The 20,993-nt window shown below is 42.7% G+C and overlaps 1 protein-coding gene across 4 annotated transcripts in view; it reads left to right on the top strand.

Moving 5' to 3' along the window:
* PKNOX2 (PBX/knotted 1 homeobox 2) overlaps positions 1–20,993 on the top strand; it is a 362,331-nt gene that overhangs the window by 66,772 nt on the left and 274,566 nt on the right. For 3 of the 4 annotated variants that reach the window (XM_063139402.1, XM_063139403.1, XM_063139401.1), the window contains exon 4: positions 12,638–12,706. The gene's annotated coding sequence lies outside the window, so the exon portion shown is untranslated. Of the gene's footprint in view, positions 1–9,411; positions 9,543–12,637; positions 12,707–20,993 lie in introns of those variants that run through there. The other variant, XM_063139405.1, reaches the window with a different exon arrangement.

The raw sequence follows: 20,993 nt of genomic DNA, 5'->3' as shown, positions 1-20,993 counted from the left end.
CGACCAAGGAAATCCATCTGAGCTCTCAAAGCTCATGGCTGTTGAATTGCAGTGTTGTGTAAATTTCCTTTCCTTTACACTGCATAAATAAGAAGTAGAGTAGAATTTAGTGGGTTGGATCCAGACTTAGTCATACTTAGTGTACACCCTTTGAAATTAATATGACTAAAGTGAGTTATGACTTGATGAGTCTCCTCTAAGTATGACTAAGTCTGGATGCAACCTAGAAAGTTAGCAACAGCACTGGTTGAATTATACAGTGCCCTTCACCAATGATCTCAGAGTAGCTTGCAAGAATGAGAACAATAGAATTTAAATATACATAATCACAAAAATAAAACTTTTTTTTTTCAAACATGCTGACTTTACTCACAAATTTTGAGTCCTTGGTTTGTTTTCCATTTGGGTAGGATGTTTACCAGTTCTTTTTCTTTTCTTCCTCTTTGCATATAACCCCATAATTATCCCCAACAGATAAATTGTGAAACCTCTAAATCAGATTTGGGTGGTAGCATAGATTGAAGTATTGTAGATGAAGTAGAATGGACTTCTGTCTCCAGGGACAGTAGGAAAAGGACATGTAATTAATAGGATTTTTTTCTTCATTTCACGTGAATTTCTCCCCACCCCCACCTCCAACTTCTAAAGATAAAAGTGCTGCTTATTTTGAAGGAGGGTTAAAGATTTATGAGATTTATGCATCTTGAATAATTCTTCCTGTAGAATCCCCTTCATTGAACTTTTGTGTGTTTTTTCATGTGGGAGAGAACTTTTGAAGGCTAGAAAGCCTTGACAAAAGCCATACTTTAGAAGTGAGGTTTGAAAACATTTCACAAGAATGCACTGACAACATTCCCGGGATGAGGTTGTAAGTCAGGCTTGTGGGAGAGGGAGCGTGATATTTTATCTTGGGAATAAGTTGTTTGGTAAGCAAGGGGCATTTTTTAGTGTCTAATAAATGTCTTGATCGCTGGGGATGCAAATTAAATAGATGTTTGGAGGGTACTGGCAAAGTCTGGGGGAAAGCCAACAGGAGCTGGGAAGCATGTGGTTCAGGTTAAATCATCTCAAGGAGATGAAAATGAAAATGTTTTTGATTGTCCCATTGTAGAATGGGAGCAAATAGGCCATGAGTACAGGATAGAACATGACAGCCAATCAAAGAGGCTAAAGTGCAACAATGAAAAAGGGACATGCCAGAGACATCTGGGGAGGGACACCATGTATAGGTGTTTCTATGCAAATGTAGAAGCCTCTGAGACAAAATGGGAGAATTGGAGTGCTTGGTTTCAAAGAAGAACCTGGACATAGTGGGCATTGCAGAAACCTGACGGAATGGAGAGAACCAGTGGGATATGGTCATCCCTGGATATAAACTCTACAGGAAGGACAGGGAAGGGCATACTGTGGGCGGTGTTACTCTGTACGTCAAAGTGGGCATTGTGTCAAGTAGACTAGAGCACTTAAACAGGGCAGACTCTTCCACAAAAGTGCTGCAGGTGACGATACAGGGCCCCATATCTAATTTAGTGCTAGGAACATGCTATTGTTCCCCAGATCAAAATGCTCAGGGTGACCTTGAGATGGAAAACAAAATCAGGGAGGCCTCCAAATGAGGAGGTGTTGTAATAATGGGTGACTTCAATTATCCTCACATTGACGGGATAAATGCATATCTAGTCATGACAAGGAGGTTAGATTTCTTATAGAATCATAGAATAGCAGAGTTGGAAAGGGTCTACAAAGCCATCAAGTCCAACCCCCCCTGCTCAATGCAGGAATCCACCCTACAGCATCCCTGACAGATGGTTGTCTAGCTGCCTTTTGAATGCCTTTAGTGTGGGAGAGCCCACAACCTCCCTAGGTAACTGGTTCCATTGTCATACTGCTCTAACAGTCAGAAAGCTTTTCCTGATGTCTGGCAGGAATCTGGCTTCCTTTAACTTGAGCCCGTTATTCCGTGTCCTGCACTCTGGGAGGATCGAGAAGAGATCCTGGCCCTCCTCTGTGTCCTAAATGACTGTGCTGTAGAACAGTTGGTCATGGAACCGACCAGAGGGGAGGCGACCCTGGACTTAATCCTAAGTGGTGTTGCCCAAGACCTAGTACGAGATGTAAATGCTGTTGAACCAATCGGTAACAGTGACCACAGTGCTATCAGATTCAATATATACTCCAGTGGAAGTCCAGGAAGTTCAACGTCGTCACATTTGACTTCAAAAGAGGAAACTTCTCTAAAATGAGGGAACTGGTGAAAACAGAGTTGAAAGGGGGAATCCAGAGGGTTAAATCCTTGCAAAATGCATGGAGCTTGCTCAAAAGCACAATAATAGAAGCTTAACTAAAATGTATTCCACAAGTTAGCACCAAGTCCAAGAGGTCACTAGCATGGTTAACAAGCAGTGTCAAGGAAGCAATTGTAGAAAAGAGGGCTTCCTTCAGAAAATGGAAGTCTTGCCCAAGTGAGGAAAATAAAAAGGAGCACAAGCTTGCACAAAGGCGATGCAAGCAAACAATAAGAGTTGCAAAAAAGCATTTTAAAGAGCACATTGCTAATAATATCAAGGCCAACAATAAAGAATTTTTAAAAATATATCAGCAGCAGGAAAACAGATAGGGAAGCAATTGGACTATTGGATGACAATAAAGTTAAGGGAGTACTAAAGCAATTAGATACAACATGGTCCTCTCCGGACTGGGAATAGCTGTACCTATTGAATTTGGCTGATGCAGATCGGGAGGATTTCATTTTAGTTCTACTTGCATGCCCAAAATGTTTGGGGTCAGACCTTGTTTCAGAGAAGATCTAGGAGTGATGTCTCTGGATTCTTAGCATACATGGCCTCTCCCTGCCCCAGCATAGTAGCAGTGCTGTGCTACAGTCTTGCTCCTTTTTATTTTCCTCACTTGGAAAGCCCTCTTTTCTACAATTGCTTCACTAAGTTGGCACATTGTTTTAACTGTTTTAATAGTTTTACTGCTTTTAAATCATATATTGTTTTAACTTGGTTTATGGTTTAATTTGTTTTTAGCTGTGTATATTTACTGTTTTATATTGTGTGCTTTTATCTGTACGCCGCCCTGAGATCTTATTGATATAGGGCGGGATATAAATGTTTTAAATAAATAATTAATAAATAAATTTAGGGTGAGTTGCAGGACGGCTCCTTTTGCTTTAAACTTGAAACAGGAAATAGCTTACAAAGATATGCTACTTGAGTTTATTAGCAAGCGTTTGCGGTGCACTTGTGTCACGATGCACAAGTGAGGGAGTGAGGGCTATGTTTTCTGCTTCTTAAATAACCAGCCCCAACATAGATTAATTAGAATAGTAATGGCATATCTTCAGTTGAAAATGTGCAGCCTTTGCCTTGTATTATGAAAATTGCACTGTTTAAGGAAAGGCATTTTTATTATTATTTTACAGAGGACAAGGGCTGGCTTGTAAGCACTGTGCCAGACGATGTCATCTGAAACCAAAAGGGATGGATAATGCAGTGATATTCCATACAAATCTCAGCTGCCTGCCCTAAAATAACTATTTTTGAGTGTGGCAATAAAATCTCCCTGAGAAGGCAAACACCTGGCTAGGCCCTGTAAATCTAACTTCAGTCTGCTTCCTTTTACAGTAAGGCCCTGCTTACTATTCTCTTGGTATTACCTTGTATGTCTTCGGTAGTAACTGCTTGTCTCTAGCTATTTACAAGCCATTCTTGAGACACTGCAGGCTACAATTAACCTGGACCACAGCAGCAGATTTGGTGATTGGTTATGCTGTAGGTGATGATTGGTTATGCTGTGGGTGATGAAATTAACATGGACCACAGCAGCAGCTTTGCTCATTGGTTATGCTGTAGGTGATGAAATATGCCTACTCTCTTCGTACCAGTGTAATAAATCACAAGCTGGAAGCAAGTTCAATAGGGTTTAAGCGAGTTGAAGATTGTTTGATAAAGTGATCCTTTCCCAGGAAAAAATCCAGCAGATGCCCATGGCAGCAGTTAAAATGATAAAACCTAAATCAGTAAAAACAGAAGTTAATTGCAAAATAGAAACAGTAGGCAAAGAACAAATATAGCACCATCAATGTACATGGTGCTGTACAGAGTAAAACAGTAAATAGCAAGACTCTGCCGCATAGGCTTACAATCTAATAAAATCATAGTAAAACAATAAGGAGGGGAAGAGAATGCCAACAGGCACAGGGTAGGGTAAGCAGGCACAGGGTAGGGTAAAACTAACAGTATAAAGTCCGCACAACATCAAGTCTTAAAAGCTTTAGGAAAAAGAAAAGTTTTTAGTTGAGCTTTAAAAGCTGCGATTGAACTTGTAGTTCTCAAATGTTCTGGAAGAGCGTTCCAGGCGTAAGGGGCAGCAGAAGAAAATGGACGAAGCCGAGCAAGGGAAGTAGAGGCCCTTGGGCAGGCGAGAAACATGGCATCAGAGGAGCGAAGAGCATGAGCGGGGCAATAGTGTGAGATGAGAGAGGAGAGATAGGAAGGAGCTAGACCGTGAAAAGCTTTGAAGGTCAACAGGAGAAGTTTATATTGGATTCTGAAGTGAATTGGAAGCCAATGAAGAGATTTCAGAAGCGGAGTAACATGGTCAGAGCGGCGAGCCAAGAAGATGATCTTTGCGGCAGAGTGGTGAACAGAAACCAACGGACTGATGTGAGAAGAAGGAAGGCCAGAGAGAAGAAGGTTGCAGTAGTCCAACCGTGAAATAACCAGCGCATGAACAAGCGTCTTGGCAGAAGAGACAGACAAAAATGATCAAATCCTGGCAATATTATACAGGAAAAAACGACAAGATTTAGCTACTGCCTCAATATGAGGAATAAAGGAGAGCGAGGAGTCAAATATAAAGCCAAGGCTATGAAACTTCCATACCATTAAGAGCCATTAATGACATTTGGGAAAAGGAAAGATTTCACCTGGTGTCTAAAAGATAAAAGTGGTGTCAGATGAATGGGTATAGGATAGGAGTTTGATAGTTTGCGTGCCAACACTGAGAAGCCCTCTCTGCCTGAGGGCAAGGGCACATAGATGAGTACTTCTTAAGAATTGTAATTGGCAGACAAGTTCAAGTGGGAGAAAGTGGTCCTCAGGGTAGAAGTTGTTTAGCATTGACTTATACCACAACTATCACAAGAAAAACTTTCTCTCATGAGAGCCCACCCCCTATTCTTGAGATGAACCAATGACGCTCTGCTCTGGATTTGCTCTGTGAGGAAAGTACAGTAATCACCTACCATGAGCAAGGCCTTTTTTGTGGTGGCTCAAAAGTTGTGGAATGCTCTCCCCCAAGTAGGGTGGATGCTTATGGATTGCCCCCCAAAGAGGAAAAACATCACTGAAACAAAAACGAAAAGAGTAGAACAGGACACATATTTGCATAACATTTGTACATACTAATAAATATGTGTAGAAGCAAATGTAGAAATAATTGCTATCATTTCAACACAAATACAATATCTTTCACCATAGGGGTAAAGACTGTGACCAGGGCTAGATATACACTATTGAGGTGCACTGATAACTGTTGGACACATTACACATTCCATATGCCACTTCCCTGTTTTTATTTTCTGTTTTCTATTGCACATTACCCCCAAATGCCACAACAGATGTCATTGTGTCCTATGAGGTATAAATGCACAAGAAGGAAATAGCGTTACCATGATGGGCTCGTAATGATTTGGCACAAGGTGTAGATCTGGCTTAGGTTACCTGTATGCCTTGCTCAGTGTGCTGCTCCAGTCCTGCTGGTTTCCCTTCATAAGGTTCTTTACCTTCAAGCCAGACTTAGACTGGACAGTTCTTCCAGCAGATGATGTCTTCAAATAAAGGACTGTTCTCTGACATCCTTTCAAATAGAAGATTGTACCCTGTAAAGTAGGACACATGGCCACCCTACCCCCAGGAAGTTCATGTGTTTGTTTCTCTGGTCCCCTTTCCTAAACAAATGAAAACATCTTCCTTCTGTCAGGCATTTGCGGATTAGTGGAGAGTCCTGCTGTCTTTATGTAGTTTTGAACTTTTGTAATTTTTAATTCTTGTTTTCTTCATTTCTTTTACTTCTATTCTGTATGGTTTTTTTCTGTTTTAAACTATTGCGTGATCTATAATAATTGGAAATGACTGTAATAAAGCTGTGGGCAGGCTCCAAATTTTGGATACTTTTTTTTTTTTAACCTAGCTGTATGGTATTTTTCTGAGATCAGAAACTATCTCCTAACGTTCCCTCTTCCCTCCCCATCCACTTTTCCTTGTGTGTCATGTCTTTTTTTTTAGAATGTAAGCCTGAGGGTAGGGACTGTCTTCTTTATTGATACATTGTAAGCCGCTCCGAGAGCCTTTTGGCTGAGGTGCGGGATAAAAATACTCTAAATAAATAAATAAATAACTCCCCTGCTCCCGATGATGAAAGCTTACTTCCCAGAGTAGTTTATCAGAACATGAATGGCTGAGGTACTTTGATTGCTCAAGTAGGAATGAAGGAAGGGAAAACAAATCAGACCACTCGTGCTCATCACCAATGCCATAAGTGTCCACAGTATAAAAAGCTTATTTCAGCTAATGATATGTAAAACTGAGTCCCTGCATTGAACTACCGATGGATGTCTGTTTCTGGTCCAGGTCAGTTTCAGATATGTTCAGTTGCAAGTCTGTTGGGTATTCTGTGATTAAAAAAAAAAGCATGAACATGCTCATTTAAATTATACTAATTTGCCCCTTAAGTATGCACATTTGTATACATTTCCCCCTTAAAATATGCTTTTCGTATTTATTTTTTTACCCAAAATAAGCATTTCTGTGTGTATTTTCACTACAATGTGCATTTTGGGGATAACTTCTTTTGGAGCAGAGAACTGCAAAATTTGGAAAAAGCGTATAATCCAAAGCATAACTGCATTTTGGTCTTGCAATAGTCTGGGAAGTGAAAATTAGGTCTGTTTCTCTTAAAAAATGAATTTCTCCTACGTCCGTCCATCGAACATATCTTTTCCTAATATCTAGCATCCTTGAAGCAGGCATTCTGGGTTAAATTATTCTTAATACAGGTTAAATCGTTTACTGTGATTGGGTTGATAGAGAAAACAATTTAGGGCATGTCACCTCAGACTGAGTAGCCGTTCCGGACATTTATCTAAACCCTTTGAGTTGTGATTTGGGTATTTGTAGTTACTGGTGGAGTCAAATAAATTTCTTTTTACCCTGGATTTTGTGTGTATAAAACAGCTAACCTGTTCATTATGTTCTGTAGTAGTGGTAGTTTTGTTCTGGTAGGAGTCCAGCTTGATTTGCTCTGCTGTTTTGTAGTTCTGGTTGTATAGCTAGGGAACTATCTGTTTATGATTCAGTAATGTTTGCCAAGCTCCTCTTTCTGGAGTCAGGTTTCTTTATTCAGCCACTTCTGCTAACAGCATACCGTCCAGCTTATAAACTGTTCCTTGCATTTTATACTAAGTGCATTGGAAAGCCTTATCAAAACCCTGTGTGTTTTGGATATTGCAAGCTTCTGTGTTACACAAGGATGAGTGTTTAATGTATGGCACAGCTGAAAACAAGGCCGCTGTGTCTCATCAGATAAATACTTAGACTTGAATAATTCTGCAGCTTAAATGCATCAAGTGTTTGCAGGTTTCCTTCCTCACTGATTTTTTTAAAAACAACAACACACACATCAACTGTGCAAAGTCGATTTCTAACTGTAACATGATTAATGATGAGGTCTACTGATGAGGAAGTTATGAGGTAAAACAACTAGGTTTCCTTTAAGCAGTTGATTCTACAAGGAAAAGTAATATGGGGAAAAAACAGCTTACCTAGACAGTTATTTGAACATGAAGACTCTGTAATATCAGCTGCAGATAAGCAGCTAATAGGGAGGAGGTATCTTTTGTTATTTTATTAGGGGGAAATAATGTTCTAATTACCAATCCATAAAAGGGGGATATTTATTTATTTATTTATTTATTTTATGTATATTAACATGTTTATGTTGTTGTTGTTTGCTAAAATGCATTCAAGGCAATGCACAGAATTAAACACCATTAAACCATAAAATACAGGCCATTAAAAACACTTCAGGATGCAATCCTATGCAGGTTTAGACAAAAATTAATAATCCTACAACTTCCAGCATTCCCCAGCCAGCATGTTTCTGTCTAAACATGCACCGGTTGTCCGGTGTTTGAAGACATCCTCTATCTGAAAGGCCGTCTAGTCCAAGTCTAGTTTAAAAATAAAGGACCATAAAAAGGGAGAGCAGAAGAGGCCTTGAATTTGCCCATCAACAGAGAGTACCTGGTCAGCAGACAGGGCTCATCTGCACCAAGCAGGATATTCCACTATGAAAGCGGTATATAAAAGCCAGGAGCCACACTACTGTTTTATAGCAGTATTGAAGTGCACTGACAACTGCTGGAGCCCATTGACACATACCGTATCCCGCTTTCATACCGGGATATCCTGCTCGGTGTGGCTCCTGCCTTTTATATACCGCTTCCATACTGCTTTCATAGTGGAATATCCTGCTTGATGTAGATGAGCCCTGAGACAGCCGGCACACAGCCCACCTGGTCACCATCTTCTCCGTACTGGTGGGATGTCTTGCATTTCAGTTACATTTATACTCATGACTTCTTAATTTGCATCTCTACATATTAATTCATCCATGCAAACATTATGCAAATCTTATCCTCTCTTTTGGGGGTGGGGGCAGTGGTTGCCCTACAGTATCGGGATAAATGGAAAAATAGTCTGACCTGGTAAACGGCAGCTTCCTGTGTCCCCTGGGGTGATGGGCACATTTATATTGCATGTGCATGCATGCATGTAAATGTGCATAGAGTGAGATAACTGGTCAACAGACCCAAAGTCCATGAAATGCAAGAAGTGCCGTCCACGGCATGCTTCTGCAAAGCTACAGTGTATTTAAAGTAAATACATGGACCGTTCACGACAGCTCTTAATTGGTGGCAATAACGCAAACTTTCTAGACTTGCTGTTAATTTAACGTTAATTTGATGTGACCACAGAAGGAGCCGTAGCAGCTGGCTATGTAGCGGGGTAGTGTTTGTTCTTACTCCACATCTGCATTTGATTGGTAATACAGAGCGGCGGAGTTTCTGTCAGGTTGCCAGACAGAGGAATTTTAAGTATTCCATCTAGAATAACCCATAGTTTGATCACGCTGTGGCCATGCAGAAAGGAATTCCCCCTTTTCTTTTCTTTTTTGCCTGCCCATCTCTCCCTAGACATGCCTACTGAAGAGTTGGGTTTCCAGATGACATACCAATAGCATGCTTGTGTGGTGTTTCTTAAAGGGCTGGAGAAGCACTAATGGAGACCTCATACTCTATTCTGGGTGTGTGTGTTTTTCCTGCGTTGCCTCTGGGCTGGATCTTGTGGGTGTTACTACAGCTGCGCATGTCGGTAATGATCCTTACACTAAATGTTTCCGGTCTACTGTGTTCCCTGAAGGATCTTGTGAGCTTCGACTGAATGGGGTCTGCTTTATGAGTGATTTAACGTAGTGTAAGCAATCTGCATGCACTTGTGTGTCTGTGTGTGTGGGAGAGAGAGGGAGAGAGAGAGAGAAGCTGCCACTGGTATCCCATTATTTTATTAGAGTTTCAAAGCTGATATTAAGTGGACATGATTTCTTCCTACGGACCATTAATTTTGTTTTATTGCCGGCCTGATGGCCATTACCCCTTCTTGCCAATACATTCCTCCATTAGGCTTGTACAATTAACAAAATATGAGCTGTTTAAGGCATTGCTTTGAACAATGGGTCAGTGAGAAGCAAGGCTGGGAGTGTGCATGTGTGGAGGTTACATGAACATGGGAGGCTCTGGGCTGGATGGTGGAAGGGGAGAGAAGAGGGATGGTCTCCCCTGCAGATTGAGGGCTGCTCCTCCCATGATACGCTGCATTTGGAGATGGACGCCCAAATATACAATAGGCAACATATCAATTATGAGTAGGGATGGGATGAATCTGTCCCTTTTGCTTTCTCCCAGGTTTGAACTTCTTAAATCTCAAGTTCTTTTTATGTGGATGTTAGTATGTTCTTCATCGGCACTGGCCCAATTCAATAGGTACGGCTATTCCCAGCATGGAGAGGATCATGTTGTACCTGCCTTCCAGGAAGCTGTTGCTTGCAAGGCTGTATGCACTACCTCTGAGCAGGTTTTGGAGGGCCCTTGAGCAAGACATCCTCCCTTATCTTCTTGCCACCATGGTCATGAGCTGCTTCTGCTCTTCATCCTCCTCCTCCTCCTCATTGCTACCACTTGCTTACTTGACAGGCAGAGAGCAAGGGAGCAAGTAGGCAGAGGCCTCTACTTCTCCTCCTTCTCACCACCAGAACGAAAGTCAGGTGAATAAGCAGGACTGATCTACACCAAGCAGGTTATAACACTATGAAAACAGTTTGAAAATGGTATATGGAATGTGACCTGGGCCTCAACAGTTGTCACTGCACTTCAATACTGTTATAAAGCAGTAGTAGTGTAGATCCTGCCCACGTTGCAGTGGTGTAGAGGAGGAGCAATTCCATGGGCAATTGTGCTGAATGTGTTCTATACAACGGACCTTTCTACACCTAAGAGTTATCCCAGGAAAATGGAGGGATCGTTTCTGCCTGCTCCCGGGATCCCCTGTGTGGCATTTAGATGCACAGGAACGATCCTGGGGGGAAAGGCAGGTGTAGAAACAGCCAAAGTGTTCGTATACACGTGTTTGTTCATTTTGGGGCATACTATATACTAAATGACATCCCTTTTACTAGACCATTGAGGAAAATTGTACATCAAAACACATTTGGTTCATTTGGTACTGGTTATTTTTGGTATGGTTAGACTTTTATAGCACAACAACATTGTATTCCCTCTCATTGGTTTGATATATGATTCTTTACAGCACAATAACAGTGTATTCCTCCTTACTGTCTTGTTTCTCGCCTGCCCAAGGGTCTCTACTTCCCTTGCTCGGCTTCGTCCATTTTCTTCTGCTGCCCCTTACGCCTGGAACGCTCTCCCAGAACATTTGAGAACTACAAGTTCAATCGCAGCTTTTAAAGCTCAACTAAAAACTTTTCTTTTTCCTAAAGCTTTTAAAACTTGATGTTGTGCAGACTTTATACTGTTAGTTTTACCCTACCCTGTACCTGCTTACTCTACCCTGTGCCTGTTGGCATTCTCTTCCTCTCCTTATTGTTTTACTATGATTTTATTAGATTGTAAGCCTATGCGGCAGGGCCTTGCTATTTACTGTTTTACTCTGTACAGCACCATGTACATTGATGGTGCTATATAAATAATAATAATAATAATAATAATAATAATAATAATAATAATAACCTGGCCCCAAGCCGTTTAGGGCTTTAAATGTTAATACCAGCACTTTGAATCGGGCCCGGACCTGGACTGGCAGCCAATGAAGCTGGAAAAGGACTGGCGTAATGTGGTCTCGTCGGCCAGTCCCTGTTAGTAAGCGTGCTGCCCTGTTTTGCACCAGTTGAAGTTTCCGGACCGTTTTCAAAGGCAGCCCCACGTATAACGCATTGCAGTAGTCCAAACGAGAGGTTATCAGAGCATGGATAACTGTAGCTAAGCTATCTCTGTCCAGATAAGGGCGCAGCTGGTATATCAACCTGAGCTGATAAAAGGTGCTCTTTGCCACTGAGTTCACCTGTGCCTCAAGTGACAGTTCTGGATCCAAGAGCACCCCCAAACTACGGACCCGATCCTTTAGGGGGAGTGCAACCCCGTCCAGGACAGGGCAAACATCACCTCGACGGACAGAAGACATGGGACACGGAGGGAGAGAAAGATCAGGAAGGGATTGGGAGCGGATGGGGGGGTTAACTCTCCGGAGTCTTCGGGACGCACGTGGCCCCTTTAAACTTTTTAAAAAATGGCGGACGCTGCAGGGATCCCGATGTCCCTGCGCGTTTCGCGTCTGGAAGCCCGGGCGGCGCGCGCTAACGTCAGTGCACCGTCGCCCCGCCTCCCTGCCGGCTTATCCCGGCAGGTCTAGCAAGGCCCTAGGTTGTATACATTGGTGGCTTTGCACAAGCAGAAAGCTATGACACTCATGGAAGGAACAGTGTCACATTTTTGCTGCATTTCCCTACTTACTCCACCCCTTGGTGCCATATCTCATAGCTGTTCTTGAGGATCTCCCTCTCCCCACCTCCCAGGAACAGCTCTGTTAGTGGTGGTGGTGGGGCTACAGTGGGTAGGGAAGATGGGCCAAAATTGAATGCCCTGACTTGTGTGAAAATAAGTGCTTTCTGCTTGCTCTGAGGCCCCATTGGATACAATGCATTCTATTTATCTAATCTATCGCACAGTGTAGAAAAAAATCATGAGATCATTATGGGTTCTCTGATGTCAGTATCTTGGAGGAGGGGAAGATTCAGATCTAATAAGTATGTGTGGATTTCCATAATTCCTTTACTGCATGTTGAATATGCACCTTTGGACTGGGTTCTTTTCTTCATAGGTTGGATATCTAGCAACTGTTTGTACTATGTTAACATTCAAAATGTGTTAAATGTTGCAGCATTACTTCTGGGATCATGGCCTTTTTTTTTAACATGCTTTACTTTATTATATCAATAGGTACCTTCTGGAGTTGGATCCTGAGGCTTTTGCCTTTGAAGCTGAGCTGTTCGAAAGGACTCCCCAATTGTAAGTAACTGTGATTGGAGTTTCATAATGTGTTGTACTGAGTTTAGAGTAGCGTCTCCCAACCTGGTACCCTCCAGGAGTTTTGGACTTCCGGCATTCCATGTTGGCTGGGGCTGATAAGTACTGAAGTTTAAAACATCTGGAGGGCTCCAGGTTGAGAAAGGCTGGGTTCAACTTCATGGCCACAATTTGAAATTTTGAATAATTTTTGCACCATAAGTTATCTAACAATGAAGTAGTTGGTGTTTTTAAAACTTAATGAAATGATTAAACTATGTCTGAATGTCACAAAGGGCTAGAATGTGTATTTGTGTTTTTCCATTGGTCTTTATTGATCCTATATCATGGTAGACAATATCTCTGTGTGCATTAGCTCCACAGTAACAGTGGTGTGGAGTGTAAGCAGGCATTTCCTTTCTCTTCCCCACAATCTCCATTTCTAGGAATGGTAAAATGGATTCTGCCTCTTATACCAGGGGCTTATCTGGCTTGACATTTCCTGAATGCGTGAGTAGAGCAGAGTCTAGCTTAAGTCGTGTATGTAATTCATTTTGGCGCTCATACAGTTAGTGCTGTTCATTGTCCGTTAGCTCATGGCGGCAGTTGCATTCACTTGGCAGGGCTTGCTGAAGTGTCAAGACTTTGCCAGTCATCCTAGTTAAGCAAAACCAGTTTGGCCTCTCTCCTCTTCTGCTTCCCATCATTGATTGAACGTACACGGAGAGTTGTAGTTGAGCCAAAACGACTATAGATTTCTCCAGCCAGAAAATACCCGAGAGTTCACCCAGCTGACTGAACTGAAGAGGGGAACTGCCACGATGGAAGCAAACCAATGAATCCATATCACCTACTCCATAACTTGGGATGGGGGTTGGGGCAGAACACACAAGGAATTATCCCAGAAGTCAGCAAGACAAGGGATTGAAGAAAACCAATGCCTATGTTGTGAACCTGGCCAGGTTTTATGTTCTCTGCTGGGTTTGGGAAGTTGTCAGTTTGGCTGGGATTAAAACTTCACATAGTGAGGAAGTGTGGGATGCCCACAGGAAGTGGAGTTGGAGAAAGGGGATGACAGAGAAACAGCAGGTTGAGGGATGAGTAGATTAAAGCGATGGTCTTCAGATGCTGTGGCTAAAACTGAGAACCTTCAGTTTTACATGGTGGGCTATCAGAACTGGAGGTTGGAGCATCTTCCTGAAGTAATGGGCCATCCTGGACAGGAAGATCTATAAAAGGTTTCCTGTTTGGACATGAGAATTTCCTGAGCAACAATCTTCATCTTGATACTAGCGCAGGGTGGGCAACTTGTGGTCCTCCAGCAGTTTTGGCTTCCATCAGCCCTAGCCAATAGTGAGAGATAATGGGAGTTGTAGGGCAAAACATCTGGAGGGCCGCAAATTGCCCATCCCTGCTCCTAGTGTGCTTGTGCACGTTCCTCAGTTCCAATTCTTGGTTTGGTCCTTCATCTTTGACTGCTTTTTCATTCTGGCAGCCAGGAACTAGTGTCAGGGCTGAGCTGCTCAAGGCTCAGCCCTGGCACTAACTAAACAGAGCAACCTTTTCCCACCTCATGGCAGGAAAAGCTTCACCTGTGTCAGGCTGCTGTTAAAGGTGGCAACTCTAGAACCAAAAGGTGGTGAGATAGCAGGGCTGAATTTTGCATGTTGATTGGGGCCAGCCAGTCCATTCTTTGGCTGCTGAATTCAGGGAGCATTTTAATAGCACCTTGGCTCCTAAGCAATTCACATGTATATATGATGAACTGTTATCAGCAGATATCATCGCTCCTGTGTAAAAATAGACTGTGATGAGTATTTGAATAAATCATAAGAACAGCTAACCTGATACCGCATAACATCATGCAGAAGGCTGAGCAAGGAGCGTGCTCATCCTTGACCCCGAATGGCTTGCAGAGTTCAGTGCCTGCTGATGGAGCCAGTGATTAAAAGTTACCGCTTTGCAAACCTGCTTCACACTGGCAGCGCATTTGCCCTGACTCCATCCCACTGTATCCCCGCGAAAGCCTCCTTAGTAACCGAAACTAAGACCTTTCCTTCTGTCTTCCTGGACGCAGGATGGGGTTGCACAATGACCCACAACTCCTTTCTTTTAACCCGTGCCCGTGTGGCTTTTTGATTGCGTTAAATTAAAACTGAGCCAGAAATTCCAACTCAACACTTTTTTCTTTGGAGATGGCAGACAGGTGAAAGAGGGAAAGAAATCTAGATGATTTAGAGTGGTTGGAAAGAAATTCCAGACTGGTTTTGTTTGTTTTTTTGTGGGGGAGGGATGGAGTAAAGACAAATGGAAGCACCCCAGCAGGCCACTGCACTCCCCAACAATATCTCACTCAGAATGAGGAATGCATCTTGATGTAGCTTTGTTCCAGAAGGAAGCATTGTGAGGGAAGATGGTGGCTTATTCTATGGATGAACTAGACCTATGAGCAGTATTTTCTCTTGTTGTCATGGGGTAAAATCCAACCTAAATCCTACTTAGAGTAGACCCATTGAAATCAGCAGGACATAAGTTAGTCATGACAGACTTAAGTCCCATTCATTTCAATGGGTCTACTTTAAGTAGGATTTAGGGTGGATTTTACTGGGAAAGGCAACGGCAAACCACCCCGCTATAAGGCCTGCCAAGAAAACGTCAGCGAAAGCTGGCGTCCCTCCAAGAGTCAGTAATGACTTAGTGCTTGCACGAGAGGTTCCTTTCCTTTCCTTATCCATGAAGTCCAGAACAAAGGACATTTTCCATGGAGTAATGCAGGATCATTATCTTTTAATATATTGCAAGCCATATCAAGTGATATCTGCATCTGAATGATAATGGGGTTAGCCTTTCTGGAGGTGGCAGTGGGGAATAGCTGAGTGTTGTTCTTTCCATTTTTAAAAATGCAAAGGAGTCATGTGCTCACTACTGTTGGAGAGGCCAGTGAATACATAGCTTAGCCTTCCCCAACCTGGCTCTCTCCAGATGTTTTGGATGACAACTTCCAACATTTCTGATCATTGGCCATGATTGCCAGGTCTGGTGGGTGTTGGAGTCCAAAACATCTGGAGGCCACCAAGCTGAAGAAGGATGATTTAGCTTCTAGAAAAGAATAATACAAGGGTGAGGCATTGAAAATGGGATGAAAGGCAAGAGGGAGGATTTGAGCTATGCCTCACAACAATGATATGAGGCCTTTCAATAGGTGTGTGTGAAAGTAGCTCCACCGTCAGCCCCAAAACACACACCTTTGACAATTACACTTGTGGGTCAAAGATCAGCAATTTACCAGCAATTTGAGCTAGGCGTTGGAGCTCATGCAATGCTCCCAAGATAGATGCGCTTGCCAGGATGATATTCTCTGATTGGTTCAGCCACAGCTGTGCAACTTCCATAGGTTAAAACCCAGCATCTGTCAAGGCTCAAGTTTGGAAACTGTCTAACTAAAGTAAAGCAACACAGATGGTGATGCGGATTAGATGTTGCATCTGTCCATTCTAAGATGCCCTGCTTTGTTTACCGGCCAATGGAAGTGAATCCCTGATGCAGTTGGATGACATTTCTCTTTTTGTTGCAAACGTTTCAAATTTCCAGAATTTCAAGGCAAAGCATCCTACATTTAGTGTGAACAACACTGGGTGTTCTTCGTGACCTGTGTTTCACTGTTGGAAATGTAATAGATAAGTGAATACATTGTGGAGAAGTCAGTTTGCATGGAGATATTGGCACTCAGTACTATCTACTGTATCCCTGATCGTGCCGTTGAGGTAGATTCTTTATTGATTCTGTTTAGTGTTATAGAATCAAATCTTCCAAATAATCTGAAATCATTCATTATGAATCTGTTATGGGCAAGATGTTGGCTAGGTGCAGGGAGATATCCTCCTACACATAACTAATGGTTATTAAAATGTTTAGGTCTTGCAAGAATGGATAAAACTAACTGAAGAAATTCAGATAAACGTTTTTATCTATTGATTGTTTCAATGTACTTTGCAGGCGTGCGATTGCATCATAGTATATTTTTGTAGCTGTGATTTGTACAGTCCCTTTTCACTGTATTTATTGTCTAGTTGCTTTTTGTAAAGCGACATATATGAGCAACAGCAACAAATTCTATAAACCAGGCCAACTCCAACAACAGGAACTGCTTGGATTTGTGTTTGAATCATAGGTGTACAGAGTTTTAGGTTCCACAGATTGGCTCAAGATTTTCTCAGCCAGTGTTCACCTTTCAGAAAGTTTGCTTGGAGAGGGGTGGGGGTGGGGACAGTTCCCAAGAGTATTCATTCAGTTCTGCCCAGGCAGTTTATAAATTTGGCGTTTTGAAAACAAATGGTGTGTGTATGTGTGTGTTGGGGAAAATGGCACATGCGTAGCAGGGGCATTGTACCTTTTAGGAAGCTCGCATGCCAAATCTCGAAAACAGTTTGATGAACAGAGGCCTTTAAAATTTCTGCAAGGATTCCTTCTGAATAAGAAGAATTTAGCTGCATGCATGTAGTGTGTACCCTCTGGATCCTAACACACACAGCGTCATCACACGGGAAAATTGTGATTGCTTACTATTGCTTCTCCGCCTGTGCGTTTGTCCCTCACTACTTCCTCTTTTGAAAGAGCACGTTGTTTTGATTGTGCTGCATTTCCTGCACAGAGCAGGATATAGTGGCGACTTCTGTCTTTAAAAATAAGTCAGACTTACTGGGGTGTTTTTTTTGTGGTGCGAAGAAAGCGGGAGGCAGACGACGTTGTGAGAGGGACCCGCAAAAATCCGTCAGTGCCCAGTAACGAGCGTGCAATAAAACGCTCGTCTGATGGAGCTCATAGTTTAAAGTCTGCAAAATAGCAAGGCTTTCCTGCACTTCCTGTTTTTTATTCTGTAGGCATAAAGATTTGTGTGACACCCGATGATGTATCTAGGGAAAGAGATCCTTTCTTATTTCATCTTCCTTCTTTCCTCGGAGGCATTGATAACCTTTCTCTTTGCAGCTATCTTTTCCTGTTTGTTAGTTTGTTGTTGTTTGCTTTTGCTTTGTTATTGAGTTGGGGAAACAGAGCACACAGCCTTGAAAACCACAGCCTTGTTCCACCCCTTTGAAAGTAACAGCACCATAAGCCAGGCCAGCTGTTGGCAAGTTCTGCCTCTTCGATTTACTAAGCCATGCATTTGACCCTTTGACCATCTCCACGGAGCACAGATGCTAAAGGTCAGAATGGCTTTAAAGATGGGCGTCAAGACTTTTGAGACTGGCCAAGTGTTGCTGGGAGTGATGTAGTGTAATGAGAAGAATCTTGTCTGTTCTTTTTTGGGCTGTAGCTTGGTATCCCTATAAGTGTTCTTGCAAATAATTCCTTTGGTTCTATGCTTCACGTTTAAAAGCCACACTCCATTCACGAACCTGGATTTCTGCACACTGAGCACACATACAAATCCACACTGGGTGTAGTTGGAAAGTGTGAGCAAATTCATTTTGTGCCTGGATCGGAAAGGAAGATGGATGGGGCACTAACAAATCCTATGCAGATCCTGGGCAGCACTGCGGTCGTTTTATTGATGGAACTGAGATTCCTTTCGATAAATCTTTGGGAAGAAAAGGTGATGGTAGAACAAGAGTTTTAAAAAGGCCAATGCAGTCATGCTGCCCTCCTTCTTGTGAATCACTGTAATTGAGAGCAGTTAGGAAGATTTCATCTGCCCATGTGCAGCCCCTGCTTTGATAGAGGATGGCAGGGATTACGGGAGCAGCGACAGAATGTCGTGTTGCAAAAAGAAGCCGCGAATGGTCTACCCTGTGTGCATAATACAATACTTTCTCCTCTCCGCCCCCATCAGGTCCCTGCCCTGAAACGTAAAGCCACTAAGACAAAAGACATTCTGGCTGATGTAGAAAGGCTTGCAGCAATAGAATTTGTGAGCAGCGGGAGAATCCTGGGGCTGCCAAGCCGCTGCTCGGATTGTTCGTATTGTAAAATTTGTATATCTGTTTTGGTTTTGGTTTTATCCCATGATTGATCCCTTAGTTGCTACCCCACCTCTTAAGTCTCCTGGGATCCCATTTGGATCTCAAAAGTGGGCCCATCTCTCTACCTATCAACCTCTGCTGTTTGATTTCCCTGAGCCATTCAGAATCTTTCCCCTTAAAACCTCCTATGAAGAGCCTGTTTTTCCCATTGCACAATGCAGTGTAGTCACCCATACTGAAGGTGGGGGAATGCAACAGAGGTGTGGCTTCTTCCATCATCATCAAGTCCTCGTTTCGCAAACAAAAGAGGGCCAGGATCTCTTCTCGCAGAGTGCAGGACACGGAATCATGGGCTCGAGATAAGGAAAACCAGATTCCAGCTGGACATCAGGAAAAACTTCCTGACAATGGAACCAATGACCTAGGGAGGTTGTGGGCTCTCCCACACTACATGCATTCAAGATGCAACTGGACAGCCATCCGTCAGGCATGCTTTAATGTGAATTCCTGCATTGAGCAGGGGGTTGGACTCAGTGACCTTATAGGTCCCTTCCAACTCTTTCCTGTGATACTCAAATTTGAAAAAATCAGAGATTTACCCCAACATTTTCAAAGGGAGCGACGTCAACATGGTGCTTCCACCATGTAATGTCACTCCGCAGACAATCCAGGGCCAACCAGGGGCAGAGTATGATGGAAAGTGACCAGTAATTGGTTGCTTTCCACCAGGAAGATAGCAGGAGCAGGTCCAGGACCCGGATGGCCACCCGGAAGCCCCACGCTCCCTCCTCAGTGTCTGGATTTCCTGACACTGCCCAGGAGAGGGAAAGCACAGTGTTGAGGAGGGAGGAGGTGCCACCCAGCACCATGAACACAGCCACGTGGTCCTGTCAATGGTACATACTCAAACCAGCCCCCTGGTTCTGCCTCCTCGAAAGATGGGAATAAAGAAGCGGGTCCTGGTGAGGACAGATATTTTTCAGAGTCCTCTCCCCTTTAAAGAGACTGGTAGTTGGTACTGTACTGAGCCTTAGAGCTGCGATACTCTTATCTCGGAGTAGAGTTTGCCAGTGTAGTGAGCTCCCACACTCACCCAATTCGCTGGTCCATTTTTTTTAATTTCATCTCCCCATCTCCGTCTCCTCTTTGAGCTAGTCATATCTTTTCCCCCCTTTCTTCTTTTTCTGCCTGACTTAATAATCTTTACTGAGTTTTCTGAGTCAATAGGCCAGCCCAATAAAAGACAGGAAACTAGGAGGGGGGGGGAATCTTTGACATTTAAGGGTTTCTTTCATTTAATGTTGCCCTTATAGGTTTCCACTTCCCCTCTTGGGGCTCTTATGTGATGTTTTGCTTCCTTTTGGTTGCTGAAATTTTCAGCAGAATCTGTTTAAGTATAAGAAATCAATTCATTTTGGGATGCCTTTTTCTGTTGCGATGACATACACTTCTATGGTAAATACATGATCTATTTAATTCAGTATACATGAGATGGATTCAATATTAATTGAGCCAAAAAGGGTAAATCCTAACCAGGACAAGGGTTGGTTGATTTGTTGTCTCTGTTTATACTGTGTAACTAGGGCCTTAGCTAGACCTAAGGATTATCCCAGGCAAATGGAGGGGTTGTCCCTGCCTGCTCCTGAGATCCCCTGTGTGTCATTGGGATGCACAGGGATGATCCCGGGATATAGGCCTGGTCTAGCCATGGCCTAGAACCCTTTCTGTAAGTTGGCCTTCCTCAATCTGGTGCCATCCTGCTGTTGTCATGGTAGACTAGCGTTTTCCGGCAGGCCTATCCAGATCAATGTTAAATCATGAATTTTTAAGATGTATTGATTCCTGTTCTAATGTTGTTCCCTGCCTCGATCTAAATGGAGAGGCGGGTAAGAAATAATTTTATTATTATTATTATTATTATTATTATTATTATTATTATTATTATTATTTAGACAACATCTCCCATTATCTCCCGTCAGCATGGTTCAGACCACAATAACCTTTTGGGGTCAATTGCAACCTTTAAATCTGTTTGATTAATCAATTAAAAAACGCTTTAATAGACTAAAAAAGTATCCTCAGTCAGGGAATACATTTTTAATAAAGATTATTATAATTATTGCTACTACTACTTATTAAAAATGCATACCACAGGTGCCATTTTGGAAGAGGCATTTCCACTATGACCCTGGAGGGAATGCCTCTTCTAAAATGGCACCTGCCTTGACATATATCCACCATCTAAACACAATGTGCATTCCCCCCCCCTTCAAAATGACAATTTTAAATCTATGCAAACTTATGCTGATGTAATTGATTGATTAAAACTC

The sequence above is a fragment of the Elgaria multicarinata genome, chromosome 12 (assembly GCF_023053635.1).
Source record: "Elgaria multicarinata webbii isolate HBS135686 ecotype San Diego chromosome 12, rElgMul1.1.pri, whole genome shotgun sequence".
Taxonomy (NCBI): domain Eukaryota; kingdom Metazoa; phylum Chordata; class Lepidosauria; order Squamata; family Anguidae; genus Elgaria; species Elgaria multicarinata.
This window is presented reverse-complemented; position numbering and strand designations above follow the sequence as displayed.